Source organism: Garra rufa, unplaced genomic scaffold (genome assembly GCF_049309525.1).
Source record: "Garra rufa unplaced genomic scaffold, GarRuf1.0 hap1_unplaced_002, whole genome shotgun sequence".
Classification (NCBI taxonomy): domain Eukaryota; kingdom Metazoa; phylum Chordata; class Actinopteri; order Cypriniformes; family Cyprinidae; genus Garra; species Garra rufa.
The window spans coordinates 8,848,857-8,874,977 of NW_027394277.1; the positions used below are offsets into that span (position 1 = coordinate 8,848,857).

The 26,121-nt window shown below is 42.2% G+C and overlaps 6 non-coding genes across 6 annotated transcripts; all 6 read right to left on the reverse strand.

Annotated features, from left to right (window-relative positions):
• Window positions 1–2,937: 2,937 nt before the first annotated feature.
• On the reverse strand, window positions 2,938–3,056 carry LOC141306492 (5S ribosomal RNA). Its single transcript, XR_012345450.1, has one exon. It is a non-coding gene; the product is annotated as a 5S ribosomal RNA (ribosomal RNA).
• Window positions 3,057–9,513: 6,457 nt separating this feature from the next.
• On the reverse strand, window positions 9,514–9,632 carry LOC141306625 (5S ribosomal RNA). The gene has a single exon (XR_012345583.1). It is a non-coding gene; the product is annotated as a 5S ribosomal RNA (ribosomal RNA).
• An 84-nt stretch (window positions 9,633–9,716) lies between these two features.
• On the reverse strand, window positions 9,717–9,835 carry LOC141308247 (5S ribosomal RNA). The gene has a single exon (XR_012347170.1). It is a non-coding gene; the product is annotated as a 5S ribosomal RNA (ribosomal RNA).
• A 14,813-nt stretch (window positions 9,836–24,648) lies between these two features.
• LOC141306626 (5S ribosomal RNA) lies at window positions 24,649–24,767 on the reverse strand. Its single transcript, XR_012345585.1, has one exon. It is a non-coding gene; the product is annotated as a 5S ribosomal RNA (ribosomal RNA).
• Window positions 24,768–24,851: 84 nt separating this feature from the next.
• LOC141305479 (5S ribosomal RNA) lies at window positions 24,852–24,970 on the reverse strand. The gene has a single exon (XR_012344444.1). It is a non-coding gene; the product is annotated as a 5S ribosomal RNA (ribosomal RNA).
• Window positions 24,971–25,054: 84 nt separating this feature from the next.
• LOC141308249 (5S ribosomal RNA) lies at window positions 25,055–25,173 on the reverse strand. Its single transcript, XR_012347171.1, has one exon. It is a non-coding gene; the product is annotated as a 5S ribosomal RNA (ribosomal RNA).
• Window positions 25,174–26,121: the final 948 nt, after the last annotated feature.

Genomic DNA, 26,121 nt, shown 5'->3' on the forward strand with positions numbered 1-26,121 from the left:
CTCCTTTCCTCCCCCTTCGTCTTTCTTCATTCCTCTTCTCTCCAGATGTTGTTCTCCTTGACTTTTAGCATTACCACCTTCTTCATTGTCATTTTTTTCCGTCTTCCCGTTTCCATCTTCACACTCCAGACCTCTCTGATCCATCTCTTTACCTGCTGTTCTTTTTTTCTTCTTTCTCTGTCTCATGATCTGTTGCCCCGCGCCCGCCTCCTCTGGGCTGCTCTCACTCTTAGTATCTCCCCTGTTTGTCGCTCTCTCTTTCTCTCCCCAAGTGCTTTGACTCATCTCTCCTTCAACAATTACCTCTTCCTCTTCTTTTTCTTCACTCTCCAGCTCCTCGTACAGATCTTCCATTATCCCCTCGCCGTTCCTTTCTTCCATCATAGCCGGCGTTTCACACACGCACAGTCCTGGCCGCATTCCACACACTTCACAATTCACCTCTTTGCACTCTCTTGCATAGTGTCCTTGTTTATCGCATCTAAAACACCTAAAGCTCGGGCAGTCCCTCACAACATGTCCCGGTTGTATACACAAACGGCAAACCTTCACTTGTCGGTCATGTATCACCCTAAAGTGTTCTGTCCCTCCGAGCGTCTCAAATTTCGTTGAATAGGGCAACGATTTAACAACATTATTGAACTTAACTTTTAAAAACCTTGTCCCATCCGCAATGTCGGTTCCCGGCCACATTCTCCTCTTGATTTTAGACGCTTCTGTTACTCCCCAATCCTTTAGTTTGCTCAATATTTCTTCATCCTGAATATACATAGGCAGTCCTAAGAAAGAAACAACCACCTCCATGCAATCCACTTCCTTCACCATTACACGACTGTTTTTTATCTTCAAACCATCCAGAATTTTTCCTTTTGCCTTCATATCTTCCATTGTTAACTCATACTCTTTTGGAGATTTATACCTGCAACCGATCACTCCTCCGCATTCTTCCTTCACACTCTTTAATAGTTCCATCATTGTGATTCTGTCCTCCCCCTCCATCTCCACCAGCACCGTCAGTTCCTTTCCATAGCTGCGCTCTCCATCTCTCTTGTCCTGCATGTTTCGACCTCTTCCCGTCTCCTGTTGTCCAGCCATTTCTCTTTCCTTGCTGTGTGAGGTATTTATCCCCAAACAGCACGACACTGTTTGAGGATTAAATGACCCCCCAACACGCAAACACTCCTTTGGAGCAGTTTTTCCAAACAATGTGAAAAGAATTGAATCCTTTACTCCACTCAAACAAACACACTCCTTCTTCCTCCTTGCTTCTCTCACTGTACCACTTCCTGTCACCACTAGGGAGCGCTCAAGGTGGTATGGCCGTAAGCGATGGCTGCTCCAAAAAGTGGGCTATTTAAAGATCAGCCTCCGTAAAAGCCAGCATATTATATAAATAGTGAAGAAAAGGCAAAAGCTTACAGCACCTGGCATTTCCTGGCGGTCTCCAATCCAAGTGTAACGATCGGCCTTATCAGCCGAGTTACAAGACTAAAATGGGGTCAGATTTAACTGTGAGAGATGACTAGTGGTTAAAAGAATGAGACAAAAGAAGATTGGTTCAAATAGATTTGGTGTATTTACAAGGTTCACATAAAAGACTTTAAAACAACACGATAAAACTAGGTAAACTCTGTTAAAAGAATACAGTTCATTTGTCCAAACCCTAAAACAGTCCAAGAATCCCAGTGTGTTGATAAGTCCAACGTGAGTGTCCACCAGTGCATGTACAATCAACAGAAAGTTTAATCCAAAGTTTGCAGGTGGTGAATGGAAAGGTGAGCTCTAAGATTAGCAACTCCTCAATCCAACAGTTTGGTGACTGTCCGTTGTTTGTAATGCTGCTCTCTTATGCAGTTCTACTTCCTGCTTCCTGTCATGTGTCTAGTCACATGACAGGCCAACCATCCATTTATGAAAGACACATACACTTAAAATGTTAAGAGTAATAAAATGGCCTAAAAAACATGTAAAACACTTAAAACTCTATAATACATTTAAATGATTGTAATAAATAGAGCGGTAAAACACGTCTTTCTAAAAACCAGCATATTATATAAATAGTGAAGAAAAGGCAAAAGCTTACAGCACCTGAAATCTATTTGAACCAATCTTCTTTTATGTCTCTTTCTTTTAACCACTAGTCATCTCTCACAGTTAAATCTGACCCCATTTTAGTCTTGTAACTCGGCTGATTACAGCACCTGGTACTCCCTGGCGGTCTCCCATCCAAGTGTAACAATCGGCCTTATCAGCCGAGTTACAAGACTAAAATGGGGTCAGATTTAACTGTGAGAGATGACTAGTGGTTAAAAGAATGAGACAAAAGAAGATTGGTTCAAATAGATTTGGTGTATTTACAAGGTTCACATAAAAGACTTTAAAACAACACGATAAAACTAGGTAAACTCTGTTAAAAGAATACAGTTCATTTGTCCATACCCTAAAACAGTCCAAGAATCCCAGTGTGTTGATAAGTCCAACGTGAGTGTCCACCAGTGCATGTACAATCAACAGAAAGTTTAATCCAAAGTTTGCAGGTGGTGAATGGAAAGGTGAGCTCTAAGATTAGCAACTCCTCAATCCAACAGTTTGGTGACTGTCCGTTGTTTGTAATGCTGCTCTCTTATGCAGTTCTACTTCCTGCTTCCTGTCATGTGTCTAGTCACATAACAGGCCAACCATCCATTTATGAAAGACACATACACTTAAAATGTTAAGAGTAATAAAATGGCCTAAAAAACATGTAAAACACTTAAAACTCTATAATACATTTAAATGATTGTAATAAATAGAGCGCTAAAACACGTCTTTCTAAAAGCCAGCATATTATATAAATAGTGTATGGCCGTAAGCGAGGATTGCTCCAAAAAGTGGGCTATTTAAAGATCAGCCTCCGTAAAAGCCAGCATATTATATAAATAGTGAAGAAAAGGCAAAAGCTTACAGCACCTGGTATTCCCAGGAGGTCTCCCATCCAAGTACTAACCAGGCCCCACGCGGCTTAGCTTCCGAGATCAGACGAGATCGGGCGCTCTCAGCGCGGTATGGCCGTAAGCGAGGATTGCTCCAAAAAGTGGGCTATTTAAAGATCAGCCTCCGTAAAAGCCAGCATATTATATAAATAGTGAAGAAAAGGCAAAAGCTTACAGCACCTGGTATTCCCAGGCGGTCTCCCATCCAAGTACTAACCAGGCCCGACGCTGCTTAGCTTCCGAGATCAGACGAGAACGGGCGCTCTCTTTTTTTTTTTTTTTTTTTTTTTTTTTTTTTTTTTATTATCAAAAAGTACAAAATAAATATTTACATGACAAAAATAATTCAATTTCACATCTTTACATCTTCAAACTTATGACATGTGTATATCACTTCAAAAACACAACATAAATACAAACCACAAACCCAAATCAAAACAATGACATTTTGATGCAAGTCTCATCGTAAATCATATTTATCAAAATTTTATACATAACCCTTTTCCCTCTTCTATACAAACCAGCTCATTGCCTTCCACAAAAGCCTTTTCAAATTCCTCTTTAGGCAAACATTTCCACATCAAATACACATTTTTCCTTAAAATCGTCTTGAACATTGCCCTTACATCCACTTTTTTCTTATCATAATACGCCATATTCCTCCTTACCCATATCGCATATCTTGCATTACTTAATACAAAGTTCCATAAATTCACTTTCCTATCCTTTTTATTCATGTTTATCCCAAACAAAAACAGCTTTCTCCATTCATCCCCTATCACATCTTTCCCCGTTCCTTTTTTCACCAACACTTTTAGTTCTGTATGAAATGCTTCCAACTCTTTGCATTCAAAAAAAATGTGCATTAATGTTTCTGGCTCTGTCCCACATACATCACATTCTCGTTTTACATTTTTGTTCATTTGATGAATCACCACCTTTGTATATATTCTATTATGCCTTAATTTAAAGTCCAGGTTTTCACAATCCAGTCCATTGTATTTCACATTTAAATTCCTCCAAATTGTCTTTACATTTATTCCAGGGAATACCCTTGGCCAAACCACCTCAGAGGCAGGCATTTTGATTTCCTTTTTCACCATCATCTTATAACATGTTTTCACATTTAACTGACACAAAAACTTTTTTCCCTTTTTATCTATAACATACATTTCTGGAAATCCCCAATCTCCTATTTTTACAGTCTCTTTCTCAATCCTTTGCACCCACCCTTCTGGTAGGCTTGTTTTAATGTTTTCACATTCACAATCCACTTTAGATTTCTCAATTTCATCATCCCATCCTACTACACAATCATATATAGCTCTATTTGGCAAAAAACCTTTAACATATTCATATGCCATGTCTTTCACTTTCCTAACTCCCGCCCTCATAAACAACTTATTATAAAGCATTTTCCCTCCCCTTTTAATTTTTGGATTCAGAAATAATGGCTGGTCAAGTACTTGATTTATATTGTCACATTCATAATTAACATTAACCAAAAACTCTGCCCAAGCACTAAATACTTCTTGATAAAACATTGGCATTTTCTCAGTCATAGGTTTTTTAAAAGCCATAAACAGTCCTTCCTCACCACATCCTCCACCTTTATTTAAAAAAAATTTCATATATCCCTTCCACCCATACTGTACTTTGTCACATAAATATTTTTTTATTGTTTTAACTCTTATTGCTTTCCTCTTAACCTCTAAGTCTATCAACCTCAGACCTCCCTCCTTATAGTCTGCTATCAGTGTTTTTGTTGATATTTTAATTCCTTTACCTCCCCACACAAAATTATTCACAGCCTCTTTTATTCCGTTCAAAACCCAGTCTGGCATGTCAATTGCTCCCATCACATAATTGCATTTAGTGAGTATTAATGAATTAGCCACAACTACCTTTCCTCTTAATCTCAATTCTCTTTGCCTCCAGAAATTAAGTACTTGTTTTATTTTATTTAAAACTCCAGTCCATGTGGCATCTCTAGCCTCTTTCGCATTCACTCCAATATTCACTCCTAATATCCTTAAATACTCTTTCGTTATTTTAAATGGAACATCTGACCCTTTTATCTCCACCCCTCCTATACTTATTATTTCTGACTTGTCAACATTTATCTTTGCACCTGAAGCTTTTCCATATTTTTCTATCTGCATTTTTATTCTCTTAACACTCTCTACATCCTTGACAGTAAAAGTTGTGTCATCAGCATATTGGTGGATTACACTTACTCCTCCATAAGGAATTTGAATACCTCTTATTTCTTTATCACTTTTTATCAAAGATGCCAGCGGCTCCGCTGTTATTGAATATAACAAAGCAGATAATGGGCACCCTTGTCTGACTGACCTTTCTAATGGAAAGGGGTCAGTTAATGCCCCATTAATTTTAACACAGCTCCGGGCATTGTCATATATTAATTTGATCCATTTTCTTATTCTGTCTCCAAACCCATATCTCGCCATTGTCTGCTCAATAAAACTGTGCTCCACTCTATCAAAAGCTTTATTCAAATCCACAGATAAAACCAACCCCCCTTCCCCATCCTTTCCCATGTTTTCTACAACGTCTCTTATTGTACATATGATATCCATAATGTCTCTCCCCATTATACTGTATGCTTGGCTAGGCGACACAATACTCCCTACAACCTGTTTAATTCTATTGGCTATTACTTTTGTTAAAATTTTATAATCCGAATTAAGCAGACTCAAAGGCCTATAATTTTCCAACTTCAATGGATTTCCTTTATTTTTATATAAGATAGTTATTATTCCTAAGCCCATGGATCTCGGCATTTCCCCTCTCTCCTCCATACCTTTATACAACCTTAGCAGTATTGGTGCTAGGGTCCCTATGAAGGCCTTATAGAACTCATGTGTCAAACCATCCGAGCCAGGACTTTTATTCTTTTTTGTCTGATTTATTGCATCTTTTATTTCTTCAATACCTATATCTCTTTCGCACATATTCTTCTCATCCTCGTCTAGCTTCACGTTCACAGTACTCAAGACTTCATCCACACATTCTTGTTTTACACCCTCTTTCTTGAATAATTCCCTATAAAAATTCTCCACTTCTCCTATTATCCCAACAAAATCATTTATTTTATCGCCTTTTCTATTTTCTAACTCTACAATGTGTTTTCTCCTCTGCTTTTTATTTTCTAAATTTAGGAAGAATTTTGTACTTCTTTCTCCCTCTAAAGCATACTGAGCTCTACTTCTTATTATAGCTCCCTTGCTTTTTTCCTTTTCATACTCCTCTAATTCTGTTTTTAACCTCCAAAAGCACTCTTCACTGTACTCAGGATTATTTTCTATTTTTTCCGCTTCCCCTTTTAATGCATTTTCCAAAGCTTCTGCTTTACTCCTTCTCATAAAATCTCTTTGTTTTGAATACCTAATACTTCTTTTTTTAATTTTCTCTTTCATTCCCTCCCACCATTCACATACATTTTCCTCAAATAGAGAATTCTGCATTTCATAATTTATACATTTTACAATATTTTCTTTATATGCCTCTTCATTTAACAGATTTGCATTCAGACACCACAAACCCCCTCCCCTCGCCTCTTCACTTACACCCATCTTGACTGTCATCACAGCATGATCACTTAAACTGACAAACTTATATTTCACATTTTTAACATATTTTAACATTTCTCTTTTTGCCAAACATAAATCTATACGACTCTGTTTCAAATTACCCATCACCATTTGTCTTCTCGAAAATTCTCTTTTATATGGATTCTCTTCCCTCCACACATCTACTATGTCTTCATTCTGCATCCACTCTGTTAAGAACTTTCTTGACCCATCAGATTTAAAATTAGCACTACTGGAAGCATCCAGTCTCGTGCACCACACGTTGAAATCCCCAACTACTATACACTTCTCTTTCCATTGTGTCTTCATTTCCTTAAAGACTTCTTTTCTGTCAATCTCTATATTCGGTGCATAAATGTTTATAAGCCTAAACATTTCATTACAAAACTTAAATTCAAGTCCTAGCATTCTCCCATTTCCATCTTTATAAATTTGTTTCACATTTTGCACTCTGTCTCTTTTTATCAAAATCGCCACTCCACATGCTTTTACATTTCCATGACTCACATAAATTTCCCCCTCCCAACTCTTTTTTATATTGTCCATTATATCCCCTGTCCAATGCGTCTCTTGTAGGCATAGCACATCAGCTTTTAACAGTCTCTTCACCCTCTCAAACTTTTTTAGGTCTCTTAGCCCGTTACTGTTCAGACACGCAATGTGCAAAATACCCCACATAGTGATTATCACAGTTTTTAAGGGATTTATACTCATTCCAATTAAATCAAACTCTTACTTTCTGCCTTTTGCTCCTCCAGTCTTTCCTTCTTTCTTTTTTTCAATGTACCTTTCCCCTCACATATATCCATGTCTTCCTCTCCGTTTTTCACAGGATTTTCTATCATTTCTTTCTCCTTTCCTCCCCCTTCGTCTTTCTTCATTCCTCTTCTCTCCAGATGTTGTTCTCCTTGACTTTTAGCATTACCACCTTCTTCATTGTCATTTTTTTCCGTCTTCCCGTTTCCATCTTCACACTCCAGACCTCTCTGATCCATCTCTTTACCTGCTGTTCTTTTTTTCTTCTTTCTCTGTCTCATGATCTGTTGCCCCGCGCCCGCCTCCTCTGGGCTGCTCTCACTCTTAGTATCTCCCCTGTTTGTCGCTCTCTCTTTCTCTCCCCAAGTGCTTTGACTCATCTCTCCTTCAACAATTACCTCTTCCTCTTCTTTTTCTTCACTCTCCAGCTCCTCGTACAGATCTTCCATTATCCCCTCGCCGTTCCTTTCTTCCATCATAGCCGGCGTTTCACACACGCACAGTCCTGGCCGCATTCCACACACTTCACAATTCACCTCTTTGCACTCTCTTGCATAGTGTCCTTGTTTATCGCATCTAAAACACCTAAAGCTCGGGCAGTCCCTCACAACATGTCCCGGTTGTATACACAAACGGCAAACCTTCACTTGTCGGTCATGTATCACCCTAAAGTGTTCTGTCCCTCCGAGCGTCTCAAATTTCGTTGAATAGGGCAACGATTTAACAACATTATTGAACTTAACTTTTAAAAACCTTGTCCCATCCGCAATGTCGGTTCCCGGCCACATTCTCCTCTTGATTTTAGACGCTTCTGTTACTCCCCAATCCTTTAGTTTGCTCAATATTTCTTCATCCTGAATATACATAGGCAGTCCTAAGAAAGAAACAACCACCTCCATGCAATCCACTTCCTTCACCATTACACGACTGTTTTTTATCTTCAAACCATCCAGAATTTTTCCTTTTGCCTTCATATCTTCCATTGTTAACTCATACTCTTTTGGAGATTTATACCTGCAACCGATCACTCCTCCGCATTCTTCCTTCACACTCTTTAATAGTTCCATCATTGTGATTCTGTCCTCCCCCTCCATCTCCACCAGCACCGTCAGTTCCTTTCCATAGCTGCGCTCTCCATCTCTCTTGTCCTGCATGTTTCGACCTCTTCCCGTCTCCTGTTGTCCAGCCATTTCTCTTTCCTTGCTGTGTGAGGTATTTATCCCCAAACAGCACGACACTGTTTGAGGATTAAATGACCCCCCAACACGCAAACACTCCTTTGGAGCAGTTTTTCCAAACAATGTGAAAAGAATTGAATCCTTTACTCCACTCAAACAAACACACTCCTTCTTCCTCCTTGCTTCTCTCACTGTACCACTTCCTGTCACCACTAGGGAGCGCTCAAGGTGGTATGGCCGTAAGCGATGGCTGCTCCAAAAAGTGGGCTATTTAAAGATCAGCCTCCGTAAAAGCCAGCATATTATATAAATAGTGAAGAAAAGGCAAAAGCTTACAGCACCTGGCATTTCCTGGCGGTCTCCAATCCAAGTGTAACGATCGGCCTTATCAGCCGAGTTACAAGACTAAAATGGGGTCAGATTTAACTGTGAGAGATGACTAGTGGTTAAAAGAATGAGACAAAAGAAGATTGGTTCAAATAGATTTGGTGTATTTACAAGGTTCACATAAAAGACTTTAAAACAACACGATAAAACTAGGTAAACTCTGTTAAAAGAATACAGTTCATTTGTCCAAACCCTAAAACAGTCCAAGAATCCCAGTGTGTTGATAAGTCCAACGTGAGTGTCCACCAGTGCATGTACAATCAACAGAAAGTTTAATCCAAAGTTTGCAGGTGGTGAATGGAAAGGTGAGCTCTAAGATTAGCAACTCCTCAATCCAACAGTTTGGTGACTGTCCGTTGTTTGTAATGCTGCTCTCTTATGCAGTTCTACTTCCTGCTTCCTGTCATGTGTCTAGTCACATGACAGGCCAACCATCCATTTATGAAAGACACATACACTTAAAATGTTAAGAGTAATAAAATGGCCTAAAAAACATGTAAAACACTTAAAACTCTATAATACATTTAAATGATTGTAATAAATAGAGCGCTAAAACACGTCTTTCTAAAAGCCAGCATATTATATAAATAGTGAAGAAAAGGCAAAAGCTTACAGCACCTGGTATTCCCAGGCGGTCTCCCATCCAAGTACTAACCAGGCCCCACGCGGCTTAGCTTCCGAGATCAGACGAGATCGGGCGCTCTCAGCGCGGTATGGCCGTAAGCGAGGGTTGCTCCAAAAAGTGGGCTATTTAAAGATCAGCCTCCGTAAAAGCCAGCATATTATATATATAGTGAAGAAAAGGCAAAAGCTTACAGCACCTGGTATTCCCAGGCGGTCTCCCACCCAAGTACTAACCAGGCCCGACGCTGCTTAGCTTCCGAGATCAGACGAGATCGGGCGCTCTCAGCGCGGTATGGCCATAAGCGATGGCTGCTCCAAAAAGTGGGCTATTTAAAGATCAGCCTCCGTAAAAGCCAGCATATTATATAAATAGTGAAGAAAAGGCAAAAGCTTACAGCACCTGGTATTTCCTGGCGGTCTCCAATCCAAGTGTAACAATCGGCCTTATCAGCCGAGTTACAAGACTAAAATGGGGTCAGATTTAACTGTGAGAGATGACTAGTGGTTAAAAGAATGAGACAAAAGAAGATTGGTGTAGTAAACGGGGCTCACGTCACCAATGACGCTGTGATTTTGGGTCACACGTCACTCAAGGTGCGTTTGTGAGTCTATCAGATGACCAATTCCCACCTCGCTGGGTTCAGTGTATCAGTCAAAGACTGTTAATTTGGCAATAGGTCAATAAATTGAGATTTGCACCCTGGAGGGAGTTGGTCAACTGATTTATCTGAAAGTTTGGTGGTTTAGCTAGCTAGTAGAGCCTTGAATCATCAACACAATGAAAACACAATTGTAATAAAATTAATGAAATTTATTAACAATAGATATGCAAGAGTAAATACAACACTAGTGATAAACCAATAAATGAATACACACTGCTAATAGATAATAGGCAACTAAATGTGAAAGAAGATACCAAATAAAGTGTAGAAACTAACAAAATGGAATGAACGCAGAATGGCAGAATGCAATGCTGTTGAGCTGAAAGTAGCAATAAAAGAGATTTCTATGGTAATGTTGTCTATGGGAAACCCACTTAATGGCTCTGGTAGGTTTAATGATAAATAACTGCGTATTTATCTTGGAACAAACAATATAGCTATCATTTGTAATGCTGACCACAAGTAAATGTTATCTAAACAGGTTAGAAAACATAGGCTGCAGGTATAAACTAAGCCAAGGTCTTTAGGAAAGAGGTTTGGTAAGTTTATAGTTACGTTCCAGACCGGGCAGCTGGGTCAGATGGCTCTCCACAGGGTCCTTTGCAGCCGGGCTGCGTCGTTGAGGAGCCGTGTGGTTAAGGCAGTGTCTGCCAATGTGGAGGTCCTTTGCGGACTGGGCTGCGCTGCTTTCGGAGTGGCAAGAGTCAGACGGGGTCCGTCCCTGCTGGGTCCTTTGCAACTGAAGGGCAGCCGAATTCAGTATAGAAGGTTTACTGAAGAGCTGAGTGGATCCTTAGCTGTCTTGAAGTCTCTTTCCTCGTCAGGCCAGAAACTCAGGACCTTGTATCTGCTAATGTCTTAACCTTGCGGGGTTCAGACTCAGAACGGTGTAGCTGTTAATGTCTCTTCCCTTACGGGACTTAGACGCAGTACAAGGAGTGTCTTTTCGGAGGCTACCTTTATCTCTTTTTGATGAGGAGGAGATTGGAATCTAGCGCCTCTCCATTCCAGGAATGTGATTGGCCACTTGTGTCTGAGGTGGCCATGGTGTTACCCGCCCTAGTGTGGAACTCATTTGCATATAGTAGAGTACAAAGTTAGACAGTGTCTTTTACAATTTACCCAATGCAACATTTCTTTACCAAACCTCTTTCAAATTGTTACCCACATTATGAGGAGCAAAAAGAGTCCAAACATGATAGAAAACTGTTGAACAATCACTTATTCATATCATAATATGTTAATACGCCTGCTTCTGTGAACTGTTAGGTTAACAGTCAATGGCCATCAACATACACTGTACTTTATCAAAGGGTGAAGTGAATCTGTTGCAGTTTACATCAATTTAAGGTCCCAAAACATATGTATGAATGGATTTGGATGGATCTTTGTGGCCTTCTTTGTTTCGGCCACTGCTGTTGCATCCTGAAGGAATTTTTATGGCAGTCATTCCCAAACCTTAGGATTGGAGAGGGTCAATCCGTAGTCCAATGAGAAGTCCTCTCTTAGGTGGTCGTGGTTGCAGAAGGTCTCTCTTCCTGTTCTGTTAGAGGTGTCTGGTAGTTGTCTTGGCATCTTATCTGATGTTTCTGAACATTTGTTTATGTTCCTCAACCAAGATCCAATCACAGTGTGGCACATCTCCCTCCACCCTGGCAGATAGGGAAGGGGGCCTGCCATAAACTGATCCTTGGAATGCCATTTCGACCGTTGTTCACTACATCTCCCCCCTACCCGGACTGATCGAGGACCCAAAGTCGTTGATCGGGTCGGGGTGCTGAAAGGGAACAGCGGGGACAAACACACCTCACCTTATCCTTCGACCATTGGCATTTTAGAGTATGCTATAGTTCAATAGTATGTATACATAACTAAATTTAAGGGAGTATAATAGTGATATCCTATTTCAATACTACAAACAGGTTACTAATAAATCTACATGTAAGGAAAGAAAGGTGTGATCAGTGTCAAGGAATACTGTAGTGGGCTATTCAGTGAGTGGGTATAGAGACTAAACAGTGTTCTACTACTTTATCTAGACAACGTTACTAGTCATAGTAGGAGAAAGCTCAGGTAGTGGCCTGCACATGGCAGATTTGAGCTCCAGAGCTTCATTAGGTCTCACCCTTCTCTGTCCTGCCAGATTAGCCTGCAATTTGTGGATTCGCTGGTACAGTATCCACCCTAGGGGGCCCACTGTGACCCACCCACATAGTGTTAGAATAAGCAAAAGGCTGTCACTGATATCCCATCCCCAAGTGAATGGCACCTTCTTATGTTTTAACTCTACAGGTGTAGCTCGTAGGCTACCTAACTGGAGGCTTATCTTTGCTAATTTAGGTCCCTCAAACAGGATTTGCTTCCTAAATGACTCATCCACTTCTAGTGTGTGTCCTTTAAAGGAATCAACTATTTCAAAGTCCATGTCATGCATGTCTGTATCAAGATGGTATAGAGCCACATGTTCAATGTGGAGAATTGCTCCTACTGGGATTTGAATTAGCATGGTCTCATTAAGGAGGTGTATTGTAGTAGCGGTATCATGACGGTCATGTGTCACTATGGCTTCACTCACAGGGGTGTTAACCAGCCATTTATTTCCTGCTCTCTCAAATTGCGTGTTAGTTACATCCTCCCTGTGTGTCACAACAGCTTTGCATTCGTCATCCTTAGTTAACCTTTTAATGCCACATAGGCTTTCAACAGGGTCTCTCACGAAAGGTTTACTGGGGCACAGCCAGTGAATGTCTTTGATAACTGTGCATAGATGTAGATTAGGTACCAGATACATGTCAGGATTTTCATCTTGGTAAGCTATCAGTGCGGGTGTCTCAATTTTTATGTGTACATCTTGAGACCAGAACCCTAAGTTTAACACTGATTTTATCCTGTATATGTTCTTAGTGTCAATTATTGGGAGATTTAACAGGAAACCAATTTCCTTAGCTTCTGGGTTAACGTGAATTGGTATGGCACTTCCCAGGCTGTAAGCTAAATGTACCTGCAGTGTTTGCGTGGTTCCATGCAAGGCCAGATTCAGAATATTTGTCACTAGCTCAACCGGTACCAAGTATGAAGGGATCCCGTTTACTGCTAAATTGTCAATAGCAAAATTAACTTCTCTTAGCAAGTCTTGCATAAGTATTTGGACCCTTTGGACATGGGCATAGTCATATTGTATGACATCCACTATCCTGCCTATACTGTGGATAGTATAGTTCAACAGAGTTGTATGCTGATTCATGGCAAGGATCGTACCCTCTAATGTCCTGTCCATCTGCTGCAGCTGCTTTTGCTGAGCATACAATTTCTCTTGTATCTCAGGCATTTCTCCTTTTAAACCTTCTACATGCTTCCTTAAAGTGGTTATGCTAATGCTGTTAACTGTAGAAGTACCAACTGAGAGAAGTGAGCCCAAGGCGGATGCCGTTGTCAGCACTGTACCTAGGGAGCGCTTTGAGCGTCTAACACCCTTTAATTCCTCCTGTGTTATGGTAACTTTCTGTAGCTGTTTAAGCATGTGGATTGTGTCTAACTGTGCATGCCCTATGTTATCCTTACTCCATTGGGCTGCATGCCAGGGTACCATTCCCCCTGAGGTGACATGTTTCTTATACACGTCAGCAGGGTCCAGCCGGACAAATACTCTCTGAGTGTGCACATAGCAGTCAGTCACTAAAATTTCAGGGGCATCCTGGAGTACAATGCCAGTTGGAGGGCCTGATCGTACTATATCCAGGGGCTGGGCTGCATTGAGTACGCAGATCAGAGTGGTTATGCAGAGCAGGTTCATTCTGAAATTACACATATACGTAGTGTCACTTCACTACTTCTTAACGCAACTTTCAAGTACAACTACCAAATATCACTACGCTTAAGTACAACAACCAGTCACCAGTGCGCTGGCTCCAGTGCCTGACACAGTATAGATTTCTCTACACTGCCTGGATCTATGTGCTTCAGCAGGAGTTACTCCTGAGTGGTAGCTACCCCTTGTATTCCCATGTGGGGTTTATAAGACTTAATCTGATTAAAGTGGACCCACTTGTACTCAGGGGATCTTCTCCCTTTGGAGATCTTAACTACAGGGCCAATCCAATCCATCTGGAGGTTAGACCATGGAAAGGTGATACCTGCCCGCTGAAGGGGAGCTCTATGATGGGGGTTTGATGGCTGAAACTGACAACAAACTAAGCAACCTTGGATATAAGCTGCAATGTCTTGTTTCATCTGTGGCCAGTATGCTACCTGACAAAGGGTCTCATGTGTCGCCTTCACCCCCCGGTGGCCTCCACAGGGTTCATCATGGGCATGCATGAGCATAACCCCTCTGTGGGCTGTTGGGACCACCCATCGAGGCGGTGTGTTCTCATCAGGAGCATATACTAGCAAACCCTTCTCTAACCTCAGGTGGTGTCTGATAAGGTACAGAGTTTTCAGGTCACTTGACTCTTCCAACTTTTGTTCAGTTATGGGATGTTTTACTGGGTCAGAAATGAATAGGTAAACAGTGCTGATCACAGGGTCTTGCTGTTGCATAGCAATAAGGTCGGTATCTGCTAGCTCTCTGCATATCACTACAGCCTGAGGGGTGTCAGCAGGGGCTGTCACTGTGTTCTTGGCCTGTCTGCGTGTGATAGCATTAACACTTACAAGAGGAGGCTCTGTTGTTGGAAGCCACTCATTCTGGAACTGCCAGGGGGTACCTGCTATGGCACCTGCTTTGGCTAGTCTATCAGCTTCATCATTACCTATTTTGTCTGGGCCAGGAGTTTGTGAATGCCCTTTTACTTTCTTCCAGTACACGGTCATGCCATCCTGACTGACAAGGACATCACAAGCAAGGAACAACTCCTTATGCTTAACTTCCTTTCCTCTAGCATTTTTCATACCATTCTGTTTCCAGTGAGAAAAGTGAGAGACAAAACTGTGCCTGGCATAGTTCGAATCAGAACAGATTACTAAATCCCGGATCCCATACTTCACTGCTTGTTGTAAGGTTATGAGTGCAGCAGTGATCTCTGTGTACTGACTAGACTTAGAGCCTAAGGAGAACTGCTGAGCACCACGGGGGGTGTCGTTCTCCCAGACTATCCCTACCCCCGCCTGAATGTGTTGTTCATGGTGATAAGAGCATCCATCAATGTAGGCCTTAGGAAGACCTGTGCAGACATTTTCATCATAGTAATGATGGCTTGAGATTAGCAAGGGTGTGGTGCCTACCATGTTGGCTTCTGGAGTGTGTTCTCCATCACTGCAATGCTGGCATGCAGCTAATCCTTGGCCTAGTGCCATCTTGTTGTTCTGGGCATACCTCACCTCTACATCATAACCTTGTAAAGCCATCATCCATGTAGCAATGCGGCTGTTTGAGACTCTCCCCTCCCTAAGCCTTTGGCTGTTTAGGAACTGGACAGGCTGATGACATGTCTCAACAATGACTTTCTGGCCACCAATGTAGCTACGGAAATGTTCAATTGCCCATACTGTAGTGAGCAGGGCTTTCTCACAGTCTGAGAATTTAGCTTCTACACTGCTGAGTGCTCTGCTAGCATAGGCAACAACCCGCTTGTCTTGGTCATGTTTTTGGGAGAGTGCTGCACTGAGGCAGTGTTCAGAGAAACCAGCCTCAAGGAAAAACTCCTTGTCTTTGTCAGGGTAGGCTAGGCATGGAGCAGTGCATAATCTCTCTTTCAGCTCTTTCATGGACTGAGCTTGTCCTTCCCCCCAGCTAAATTCTCTGTCTTTCTGAAGTAGCTCATGCAATGGTCTGGCTATGTCTGCATAATCTTCTATGAACTGACGTGAGTAATTGCACACTCCTAGGAAGCTACGCAGTTCAGAGACATTTGTGGGAGGTTTGATATTCTTTACTGCTTCAATTCTACTAGTCTGGGGTTGGATACCATCAGGACCAACAGTCAGTCCCACATACTCCACCTTGGTTCTGCACCATTGTCCTTTGGCTAATGACAGTTTAGCACCTGCCTCAGTGAGCTGGGTGAGAACATGTCTTATCTCAGCTACATGATCTGGCCAGGTCTGACTACGCATGAGGATATCATCAACAAAAATTACATTGCTGCGTGTAGCTGCATCACTCATTGCCTTGCGTAGAAATATATTAAACTCTGCGGGGGAGTTTGAATAGCCAAATGGACACCTGTTCCAAGTGAATTGTCTACCTCCAAAGGAAAATGCTAGCTTGTACTGGTCTGCAGGCTCTACCTTCATTGTCCAAAAACCATTTGCCACGTCCACTGTGGAGAAATATTTGGCTGTTGTCACCTTGGCTAACTCTTGGTCAAGATGTATCATGGGCCAACGTGACAGGGGAACCTGTTTGTTGAGCTGGCGGTAATCTACAGTTAAACACCACTTTCCACTCGGCTTTAGGACAGGCCAAATTGGAGAATTGTAAGAGGAGTTGCATTCACAAATGATCTTTTTCTCTAACAGGGAATCGATAATTTCCTGAATAGAGTCAAAAGCAGCAAGTGGGATTCTGTACTGACGCACAAAGGTAGGCGGGGCATTTGGATCTGTGGGAATACGGACAGTGTGGACATCTGTGACACCGCAATCATAGGAATCCCTAGAAAAGATTTCCTGGTGTTCATAAAACACCTGCCGTAATTCCTGACGCTGGACCTCTGTGTCCAGAGCATCTGCCTGTGCTAACTGTTGTTGCACCTCTGCCTCAAAACCAGGGTATGGTTCAGTACAAGGTTCCGCATCTTGCTTATCATTCAGTGGTACCGGTGGCTCCTGGGCCATCACAGTATGTACCACTATCTCACCTTCACTGTCAAAGTGTACTCTGCACATAGTCCCCTCAATCACAGCTGGATGGGGTGTGATGGAAATCATTTTTGTAGGGTAGGTGAGATACACTTGCTCATAGCTGTCTTTCTCTATCGGCAAATCAGGAAGCTCTCCTATGACAGGAATAGTTAATTCAAAATCATGAAAGGAGCTATCAATTATATACCCTAGAGGGGTGCGTGGGGGAATGTGGATACTTCCTCTTGTGAGGTTTTGTACCAGCATGTAAGTTGAGCGGTTGTACAGTTCAAGCTGTGGGTTCCCACAGATTGTGAGTCCCAATTTGCAAAATTGAGCAGAGGGCTGGAAATAGACTAGTACCGTCTGATTCAGTTCTTGACCCCTTTTAATGATAAGCCTGACGGGGACCTCTGCCGTTTGGGCAGGAACCACCATTTCAAACTCATTCACTACCTGACTTGCTTGAGGAATTGTCTGACCAGAACGCATGTTGTTAGTATCACCGGATAACACATTAGGACCAGTATCTGCTCTGGACCACAACACATTGTTGACTGTATCTAACAGCACTCCCAGTCTCACTAACACATCAGAAGCGATGTATACTGGGTGTGTCAGGTCAGGTACCACAAGCATGTAGTGCTTGAACTGTTTATGGCCAAGCTTAAGGGAGACTGAGCAGACTCCAACACTCTTAACTGTTGTCAGGGGACAACTGGCTAGCCGCAACTCCTGTTTCTTTTCCACCATGGGGGTCATGCAACATTTCTCTTGTAGCTGCATATAAAGTTCCTGACTTATTGCTGACTTCTCTAACCAGAGTGCAACCACAGCGTCTTTGACAGGTACATCATTGACGTGTATGCCCCCTACCACATGGGGATTGTACACCTCAGTGTTATGAGGTTCCAGGGCACACAAATATGCATCTTTCTTCTTTAACAGCTGCAAGGGAAGCCTGTTCTCGTGAGCTGTGTCTGCTAAGATTTGCATGTCCCTCGCATCAGGTGTTTCTCCATTGAAACTGGAGTCCTGCATTGTCTGCTGTCTAACGTGAGATGTTTTTCCTACCTCGACAGCCTCGCAGGACTTCTGACTGGAGCTAGTCTCTCTGATGGGCTGTGGGATTCTGACCTGTGCCCATAGTTGACAGCTGTGATAGTCAATCAAAGGTGCGAGTCTATCTAACAAATCCTGGCCGATAAGAAGCTGTTCTGTATTAAAACCAACAACATAGAGAGGGTGAACTATTTTCATTTCACCAAAAGTTAACTCCACCCAAACCCTCTGACTGATAGGGGCCTGGTCTTGTGTGTAGATGGTTATCTTGATCTGACAGCTCTCTACCTTAAGCCACTTGCCTAATGAGTTAGTTGCTTGGGTAAGCTCTTTAAACAGTCCGGGTGACACTAAAGAAATTTCTGAACCAGTGTCTAGCAGCGCATCACATACTAAGGCACCTTCAATGGAAACAGAAATGTAAATCCTTCCAGCCCTGCCCTTTTGTGTCAAGTCACCCAGAAACTGACAGAGACTGGGGTGGGGTCTGCTGACATGTGAGTGGTTAGGCCTCACAATCTGTTCCCTACTTTCCCCTTTCCCTGGCTCTTCCCCCCACCCTATGAAGTACACTTTAGGTGGGGGAGGGGAGGGGTCCTGGCCTAGTCATTGCTTAAAAGGAGGGTCTTTCTCCTTCTTGGAAGTGTTCTCCTCAGACTTAAGGTCTTGGAGGGCTTTAGCAATCATTTTCTGAATTTGCTTAAAATTTACCTGGTCCCTTTCTTCAGTACCTTTGGACTCCCTTTTCTTCTGACTGCCCTGATTGTGACTGTCCTTTGATCTATCTCTGGGTCTCCTCTGCCTTTCCTCTCTGTGTGCATGCCTGCCTCTCTTGTATCCTCCATTACCGGAGGATTTATGGCCCTGGGTGTCCTGTGTGGACTCACCAGATTTTGGCCGAGAGGAGCAGTTGGTCCGCGCAGTTCCACTTTGGGGAAGCTCTGACCCTTCTAGCTCCAGAGGAGCCTCACTGTCATTTCGCAGTTCAAACACATGGGCACCTGTCTCCCTGTCTTTCTTGTCTGAGTGCAACTTCTCATTCTCCCAGGCCCGCATGGCAAGCTGTCTTAACTCTGCTGCAGTCATGCGATCAACATCTACCAGAAGTGAGAGGGATTTCCTAATGGTAGGATGCAAATTACTCACAAATAAGCTCTTAAACATCACATCTTCTTCGGCTCTAGGGGAATCTGCACCAGCAAAATACACTCTGCGTAAGCGTTCATAATACTCTCTGGGTGACTCATAGCGACTTTGCTTAGTCTGCAAGGCAGAGAGTCTGGAAGTAGACGGGTTCTGGTACATTGTATATTCTGCTCTCAGGGCCCTACACAGTTCATGGAAATTACCAGCAATGGCCGGACTTTGTCTCTCCATGAAACCGTGGACAGTTCGCACTGTTGTTTTCCTCAGAAGGAGGAGTTTATCTGCCATAGTGGCCTCAGGGATATAAGACAATGCATAACTCACATCCTTAAGGTACAACTCTATATTGCTTCCTGGAGTATCAGGATTAAACACTTCAATGTCACGTGCTAATTCCCTAAGCTGCCGCAGTCGGCTATCCTTGGATAGTGCTGGGCTGGGAAAATCAGGAATGGGGCGACTAGTCTTTCCCCACGCTGGGGACTCAGCGTCTGTTCCATGAGAATGGCTGGGAGTGGAGACGGTTAGGTCACCCGGTGCTGCAGCATTACTATGGGACTGATAACGCTGTTGCTGTGAGGGGCTATCCAGTAGGGGGTCTTTTACTGCTGAGCCAAATGAGCTGAAGCGCACACTAGGTGGTTCAGGTTCAAGGGGCGTGTCCCTACTTATGTCTAACTGCTCCATCCTTTTCTCTATTTCCTCTAGCCTCTGCTCTGCAACAACAGCTTTATCTGCCCACTCTCTGGCTCTGGTAGCCATTCTATCGTGCTTGTGTTGGACTTCTAGCAACTTATCATCTGCTCTATCTAAGTCCTCCCTGAGTTGGACTTGGGTCTGTTCTGAACGGTACAGATGTTGTTTAAACAACTCAGACTGTTTACGAGCATCAATGTAAAGTTTGTGCTCTCTTTCTAAGTCCATTTTTAGACCAGAGATTTCAGACAAGGCTGACATTAATTCATCTTTAACCTGTTTTTCATTCCTACTCAATAGCCTTAGTTTGTCTGCCTGTGCTGACAAATCATACTGAGCCTGAGCCAGTTCTGTTCGCAGAGCGGCTACATCCTGGCCACCAGGTATGGTGCCTGGACTTGAATTGTCAATTTTGAGTTGCTCACACTCAGTTTCTAGGTCTAGATTTTTATCTTTTAACCTTTTAATTTCTGCTTCTTGGCTGTCAGTGATACACTGCAAGTCTTCTTTCTCTGCAGATAGCCTAACAGTTTCGACCTTCAAATGGTCGTTTGCCTGGCGCAGATCAGCCAGCTCACTCTTTAGCTCCTGGATTCTCATATCCCTGTCTCTTACCTGTTCGTTGGCAAGGGATACTCTGTCTATAGCTTGGGTTAACTGAGCAGCCCAATTTAGTGCTAGACTTGAGAGGAGTTTGGCTAGCGTGGGGCCCTTTACGGCCTGGCCCGCAGCTTCAGCTGTTAGCTGTGCTGTCTTGAGACTGATTTCTTCATAGGTTAAGCCCTTAAGCGTTTCTATGTACCCTGGATTCACAGCACTGGTCAGGTCTACGACCAGCTTTTCAGGCAGGGTTAATTCAGCCATTTTAAAACAGATATTCTACTGCACTTAGCGACTAATCTGTCCTAACGCTTGCCACAAAAGTGTTATTAGTTGGAATCACTGAGACAATGTAAGTGACACTTACTAGTGATAAAGCTTTAGCACTTGGCTACGCGTTGTCAAAGGTAATTACCCTTATCTGACACTCATCTAAGTTTCACCAGGACTCACTTGATAGACTTACAAGGTATAGCAACCCTTGGCTATACTTTAGAATCAATTAGCTATAATCTAAAATTACAACTTCTTCTAACAGTAGAGTTTCCTGAGTGAGGAAACCTTTACCAGATCTATGCCACTGTAAAATGGTCCAAACTTAACCACAACTCTTATTACTGCAAACAATTCAACTGCAACAAATCCCATTCACAAATAGTACCACAAAGCTGAGTAAGGAAACTATGAATCAGGCTTGGGAGGAACCACCTGCTTTTACAAATAGTAACTGACCAAACTGAGGAACCTAGTTTCCTGTTAAAGTAATTACTCTTGAAATCTTTAAGTCAATTCTTTTGTGTTGATAAATCAACTGGCTCGTTTCAATCTTAGCTAGCCCACCCAGGGACGCCAATTATGTAGTAAACGGGGCTCACGTCACCAATGACGCTGTGATTTTGGGTCACACGTCACTCAAGGTGCGTTTGTGAGTCTATCAGATGACCAATTCCCACCTCGCTGGGTTCAGTGTATCAGTCAAAGACTGTTAATTTGGCAATAGGTCAATAAATTGAGATTTGCACCCTGGAGGGAGTTGGTCAACTGATTTATCTGAAAGTTTGGTGGTTTAGCTAGCTAGTAGAGCCTTGAATCATCAACACAATGAAAACACAATTGTAATAAAATTAATGAAATTTATTAACAATAGATATGCAAGAGTAAATACAACACTAGTGATAAACCAATAAATGAATACACACTGCTAATAGATAATAGGCAACTAAATGTGAAAGAAGATACCAAATAAAGTGTAGAAACTAACAAAATGGAATGAACGCAGAATGGCAGAATGCAATGCTGTTGAGCTGAAAGTAGCAATAAAAGAGATTTCTATGGTAATGTTGTCTATGGGAAACCCACTTAATGGCTCTGGTAGGTTTAATGATAAATAACTGCGTATTTATCTTGGAACAAACAATATAGCTATCATTTGTAATGCTGACCACAAGTAAATGTTATCTAAACAGGTTAGAAAACATAGGCTGCAGGTATAAACTAAGCCAAGGTCTTTAGGAAAGAGGTTTGGTAAGTTTATAGTTACGTTCCACTTGGTCGGGTGATCAGTCCGGCGGCAGAGACGTCTTCCACTGGTGATGCGGTTTGCATATAGTGGGGAGGGCACAGAGTTGCGTTCCGGTAGCCGTCGAGGCGCTGACCTGGAGGATGCTGGACTTCTGTTGTGCCAAAGAGGGTCCTTAGGGCGTGGACCGGGCAGCTGGGTCAGATGGCTCTCCACAGGGTCCTTTGCAGCCGGGCTGCGTCGTTGAGGAGCCGTGTGGTTAAGGCAGTGTCTGCCAATGTGGAGGTCCTTTGCAGACTGGGCTGCGCTGCTTTCGGAGTGGCAAGAGTCAGACGGGGTCCGTCCCTGCTGGGTCCTTTGCAACTGAAGGGCAGCCGAATTCAGTATAGAAGGTTTACTCAAGAGCTGAGTGGATCCTTAGCTGTCTTGAAGTCTCTTTCCTCGTCAGGCCAGAAACTCAGGACCTTGTATCTGCTAATGTCTTAACCTTGCGGGGTTCAGACTCAGAACGGTGTAGCTGTTAATGTCTCTTCCCTTACGGGACTTAGACGCAGTACAAGGAGTGTCTTTTCGGAGGCTACCTTTATCTCTTTTTGATGAGGAGGAGATTGGAATCTAGCGCCTCTCCATTCCAGGAATGTGATTGGCCACTTGTGTCTGAGGTGGCCATGGTGTTACCCGCCCTAGTGTGGAACTCATTTGCATATAGTAGAGTACAAAGTTAGACAGTGTCTTTTATAATTTACCCAATGCAACATTTCTTTACCAAACCTCTTTCAAATTGTTACCCACATTATGAGGAGCAAAAAGAGTCCAAACATGATAGAAAACTGTTGAACAATCACTTATTCATATCATAATATGTTAATACGCCTGCTTCTGTGAACTGTTAGGTTAACAGTCAATGGCCATCAACATACACTGTACTTTATCAAAGGGTGAAGTGAATCTGTTGCAGTTTACATCAATTTAAGGTCCCAAAACATATGTATGAATGGATTTGGATGGATCTTTGTGGCCTTCTTTGTTTCGGCCACTGCTGTTGCATCCTGAAGGAATTTTTATGGCAGTCATTCCCAAACCTTAGGATTGGAGAGGGTCAATCCGTAGTCCAATGAGAAGTCCTCTCTTAGGTGGTCGTGGTTGCAGAAGGTCTCTCTTCCTGTTCTGTTAGAGGTGTCTGGTAGTTGTCTTGGCATCTTATCTGATGTTTCTGAACATTTGTTTATGTTCCTCAACCAAGATCCAATCACAGTGTGGCACATCTCCCTCCACCCTGGCAGATAGGGAAGGGGGCCTGCCATAAACTGATCCTTGGAATGCCATTTCGACCGTTGTTCACTACATTGGTTCAAATAGATTTGGTGTATTTACAAGGTTCACATAAAAGACTTTAAAACAACACGATAAAACTAGGTAAACTCTGTTAAAAGAATACAGTTCATTTGTCCAAACCCTAAAACAGTCCAAGAAATCCCAGTGTGTTGATAAGTCCAATGTGAGTGTCCACCAGTGCATGTACAATCAACAGAAAGTTTAATCCAAAGTTTGCAGGTGGTGAATGGAAAGGTGAGCTCTAAGATTAGCAACTCCTCAATCCAACAGTTTGGTGACTGTCCGTTGTTTGTAATGCTGCTCTCTTATGCAGTTCTACTTCCTGCTTCCTGTCATGTGTCTAGTCACATGACAGGCCAACCATCCATTTATGAAAGACACATACACTTAAAATGTTAAGAGTAATAAAATGGCCTAAAAAACATGTAAAACACTTAAAACTCTATAATACATTTAAATGATTGTAATAAATAGAGCGGTAAAACACGTCTTTCTAAAAACCAGCATATTATATAAATAGTGAAGAAAAGGCAAAAGCTTACAGCACCTGAAATCTATTTGAACCAATCTTCTTTTATGTCTCTTTCTTTTAACCACTAGTCATCTCTCACAGTTAAATCTGACCCCATTTTAGTCTTGTAACTCGGCTGATTACAGCACCTGGTACTCCCTGGCGGTCTCCCATCCAAGTGTAACAATCGGCCTTATCAGCCGAGTTACAAGACTAAAATGGGATCAGATTTAACTGTGAGAGATGACTAGTGGTTAAAAGAATGAGACATAAAAGAAGATTGGTTTAAATAGATTTGGTGTATTTACAAGGTTCACATAAAAGACTTTAAAACAACACGATAAAACTAGGTAAACTCTGTTAAAAGAATACAGTTCATTTGTCCAAACCCTAAAACAGTCCAAGAATCCCAGTGTGTTGATAAGTCCAACGTGAGTGTCCACCAGTGCATGTACAATCAACAGAAAGTTTAATCCAAAGTTTGCAGGTGGTGAATGGAAAGGTGAGCTCTAAGATTAGCAACTCCTCAATCCAACAGTTTGGTGACTGTCCGTTGTTTGTAATGCTGCTCTCTTATGCAGTTCTACTTCCTGCTTCCTGTCATGTGTCTAGTCACATAACAGGCCAACCATCCATTTATGAAAGACACATACACTTAAAATGTTAAGAGTAATAAAATGGCCTAAAAAACATGTAAAACACTTAAAACTCTATAATACATTTAAATGATTGTAATAAATAGAGCGCTAAAACACGTCTTTCTAAAAGCCAGCATATTATATAAATAGTGAAGAAAAGGCAAAAGCTTACAGCACCTGGTATTCCCAGGCGGTCTCCCATCCAAGTACTAACCAGGCCCCACGCGGCTTAGCTTCCGAGATCAGACGAGATCGGGCGCTCTCAGCGCGGTATGGCCGTAAGCGAGGATTGCTCCAAAAAGTGGGCTATTTAAAGATCAGCCTCCGTAAAAGCCAGCATATTATATAAATAGTGAAGAAAAGGCAAAAGCTTACAGCACCTGGTATTCCCAGGCGGTCTCCCATCCAAGTACTAACCAGGCCCGACGCTGCTTAGCTTCCGAGATCAGACGAGATCGGGCGCTCTCAGCGCAGTATGGCCGTAAGCGAGGGTTGCTCCAAAAAGTGGGCTATTTAAAGATCAGCCTCCGTAAAAGCCAGCATATTATATATATAGTGAAGAAAAGGCAAAAGCTTACAGCACCTGGTATTCCCAGGCGGTCTCCCACCCAAGTACTAACCAGGCCCGACGCTGCTTAGCTTCCGAGATCAGACGAGATCGGGCGCTCTCAGCGCGGTATGGCCATAAGCGATGGCTGCTCCAAAAAGTGGGCTATTTAAAGATCAGCCTCCGTAAAAGCCAGCATATTATATAAATAGTGAAGAAAAGGCAAAAGCTTACAGCACCTGGTATTTCCTGGCGGTCTCCCATCCAAGTGTAACAATCGGCCTTATCAGCCGAGTTACAAGACTAAAATGGGATCAGATTTAACTGTGAGAGATGACTAGTGGTTAAAAGAATGAGACATAAAAGAAGATTGGTTTAAATAGATTTGGTGTATTTACAAGGTTCACATAAAAGACTTTAAAACAACACGATAAAACTAGGTAAACTCTGTTAAAAGAATACAGTTCATTTGTCCATACCCTAAAACAGTCCAAGAATCCCAGTGTGTTGATAAGTCCAACGTGAGTGTCCACCAGTGCATGTACAATCAACAGAAAGTTTAATCCAAAGTTTGCAGGTGGTGAATGGAAAGGTGAGCTCTAAGATTAGCAACTCCTCAATCCAACAGTTTGGTGACTGTCCGTTGTTTGTAATGCTGCTCTCTTATGCAGTTCTACTTCCTGCTTCCTGTCATGTGTCTAGTCACATGACAGGCTAACCATCCATTTATGAAAGACACATACACTTAAAATGTTAAGAGTAATAAAATGGCCTAAAAAACATGTAAAACACTTAAAACTCTATAATACATTTAAATGATTGTAATAAATAGAGCGCTAAAACACGTCTTTCTAAAAGCCAGCATATTATATAAATAGTGAAGAAAAGGCAAAAGCTTACAGCACCTGGTATTCCCAGGCGGTCTCCCATCCAAGTACTAAACAGGCCCGACGCGGCTTAGCTTCCGAGATCAGACGAGATCGGGCGCTCTTTTTTTTTTTTTTTTTTATTGATATAAACTTTCAAATTACAATCAATTACAAGAATTTCATAAAAACATTTTTTCAAGAAAACATAAAGCCTGGGAGAAT